Source organism: Pteronotus mesoamericanus, unplaced genomic scaffold (genome assembly GCF_021234165.1).
Source record: "Pteronotus mesoamericanus isolate MK-2021 breed Mesoamerican mustached bat unplaced genomic scaffold, CSHL_Meso_final contig_130, whole genome shotgun sequence".
NCBI classification, from domain to species: Eukaryota; Metazoa; Chordata; class Mammalia; order Chiroptera; family Mormoopidae; genus Pteronotus; species Pteronotus mesoamericanus.
The window spans coordinates 31,320,554-31,323,314 of record NW_026555060.1 but is presented as its reverse complement, the minus strand read 5'-3'; the positions used below and the strand labels follow the sequence as shown (position 1 = coordinate 31,323,314).

Below are 2,761 nucleotides of genomic sequence, written 5' to 3'. Positions count from 1 at the left end.
ATATCCTTGATTCTGCCTTCTTTCCTTTCATGTCTGTTCCTGTTATCTGTTGCTGTGCTAGCGAACTACCCAAAAACTTAGTGACTTGGAACAAAAAAACAATAACAGCTTAAAGCAAAAACACGTTATTATCTCTTATGGGTCCATAAGCTGAATGGACTCAGATGGGTGAGAATTGATTGGCTCTATGATGGACCATAGTCAGTGGCTGGGATGGGGTCATCTGTAGACTTGACAAGACGTCTGAGATGGCACACTCACATAGCAGACAGTTGATGCTAGCTGTCAGCTGGGAGCTTAGCTGGGGTTGTCAACCAGAACAAATATGTATGTGTGACCTCTCCACTTGGCTTGACTCAAAATATGGTAGTTGTGTTCCAAGAGTACAAGTTCCAAGAAATGAGAAATGGAAGCTTCAAGTCTTTCAGTGTTCAAAACTAGCACAGTGTCCCTTCTGCCGTTTTCTATTTGTCAAAGCCGGTATAGAACACACCCAAATTCAAAAGGAAGGATTATAGACCACACCTTTCAGTGGGAAGAGAGTGAATCTGTAGCCATCTTTAATCTGCGATAGGATCTCATTACTTTCTGGCCATTGCATCTCATAAAAACCCTTCCAGTCCCTTCTCTTCAAACTCACTGCCACTACCCTAGTGTAGACACCATCAAATTCTCATCGAATTGCAGAAGCTTCCTAATTGGACATGTGGCCTTCAATTTGGGTGTCTCAAACCTATTCCCTATATTATAGCGCAAGTGATCTTCATAACAATCAAAGGTGACTAAGGTGACCATGTCTTTAAAATCTCTTATGGGTCTCCAGCTACCCTGCTTGTGCCCAGCACAATGGCTCCCGCAAAGGAGGGTGATAAGAAGGGCCGTTTGGCCATCAGTGAGGTAGCGACCAGAGAACACACCATCAACATTCACAAGCACATCCATGGAGTGGTTTTGTATAAGCATGCCCCTCAGACACTCAGTGAGACCTGGAAATTTGCCATGAAGGAGATGGGAACTCCAGATACACACATTGACACCAGGCTCAACAAAGCTGTCTGGGCTAAAGATGCAAGGAATGTCCCATACCATATCTGGGTGCAGTTGTCCAGAAAACGTAATGAGGATGAAGGTTCACCAAATAAACTATACATTGGTCACCAACTTACCTGTCACTGCTTCAAAAATCTACAGTTAATCTGGATGAGAACTGCTGATTGTCAAGTAAAGTTATAAAACTACCTTTGAAAAAAACACAATCTTCCATGGATCTCCATTGCTCTTAGAATAAAGTTGAAACACCTGATCATTTCCTAAGATGAGCTTGAATGGTCTGGCCCTCAGTTACCTAGTCAACCAAATCTCTCACCACAATCCTCCATCGCTCACCATATTTTCTGATTCACTGCTGTATTAGTCATGTCCAGTCAGAAAAACAGAAAGCACTTTAAATATTTTAAACAGTGGCAATATAGGGAATTGTTTTTGAAACATGAAAGGGCTAGGCGGGGGGGGGGGGCGGGGGGGGGAGTGTGGCGGAGATGAGGTTACCCATGGGTTAGGAACTGCTTGAAACTCTAAGCTGGAGCAGGAGTGGAAATAGTGTAACCCAATGCTCCTGTCTGCTGTGCAGTTCAGGCCTACCCACCACCATTACTGCCACTCCTAGAGCCAGTGACATGGCTGAGATGACCACTACTACCATCATTGCTGGATCCCAGGAGTCCCTACTTGATGCTGTTGCTGCCCCAACTGGGGATGCTACCAACAGCAGAGAGAACATGACCTCTCGCTCCCTCCTGCCTCCAGTCGTCCACTGGTGCTTCCATTGGCAGAGCCTCTCCAGAGGCCACTTGGCAGAGGGATCTGGGCAGTGTGATTTGTGGATTCAGCTCCCAGCAATACAGCAGGAATGGAGCTGAGAGCCACAGACATGATTAGCAGAGCTGCTCTAAACATTTTTGCATTTCATGAGTTCACCAAGTTCTTTCCCTTCTGGGTATACTTTTTCCTCTGTCTGCAACAGTCTTCCCTATCCTACTTGACCTTGTTTTCCTGCTCCTCAGAATTCTCAGTGCTGATGTTACTTCTTCCAAGAATCTTTAACTCCCAGTCTGGATTAAATTCTTCTGGGTTACCACAGTACTCTTTATTACCCTTCTCTTAACATACATAACTTGGATTGTAATTGGGTGTTTATTGCTCTGTAGTCTTACCAAGTTGTGCTCCTCCTAAGGACAGAACTCTACTTTTTTACCCTTTTTTCCTTACTATCTAGAACATAGGCACTAAACAAATATATAATGGAGAGTTCATAAGCTGGGAGGTAATTACGATGGCTCTAAATAGTCTATAAATCCTCAGATCTGTATGCAAAATACAGTGCACATGTCATTTTTTTAATTCTTACCCGAGGACATTTTTCCATTCATTTGGGGGGGGTGGGGAGACGAGAGAGAAACATTGACAGGTTGTCTTCTATGTGCTCAGACTGGGGATCAGCCCCACAACCTGGGTATGTACCCTGACTAGGAATTGAGCCTGCGACCTTTCAGTCTATGGGACAACACTCCAACCTACTGAGCCACACCAGCCAGGGCCCCCTGTACCTTTTGAGAGAGGATCCACCATTTGATTCCCAAAGGGGTTAAGGACTTGTTAGTGACTAAAAAGCCATTTATGTATGAATAAAGGAATGAATTCACAATATTCCTAAGACTTAGACAAAGAAAAATGTAACTTCGAGGATGAAACTGAGTATCAA

At 44.1% G+C, this 2,761-nt stretch overlaps 1 pseudogene; it reads left to right on the top strand.

The window, feature by feature from the left end:
- Positions 1-846: 846 nt before the first annotated feature.
- LOC129084865 (60S ribosomal protein L31-like) lies at positions 847-1,214 on the top strand (annotated as a pseudogene).
- Positions 1,215-2,761: the final 1,547 nt, after the last annotated feature.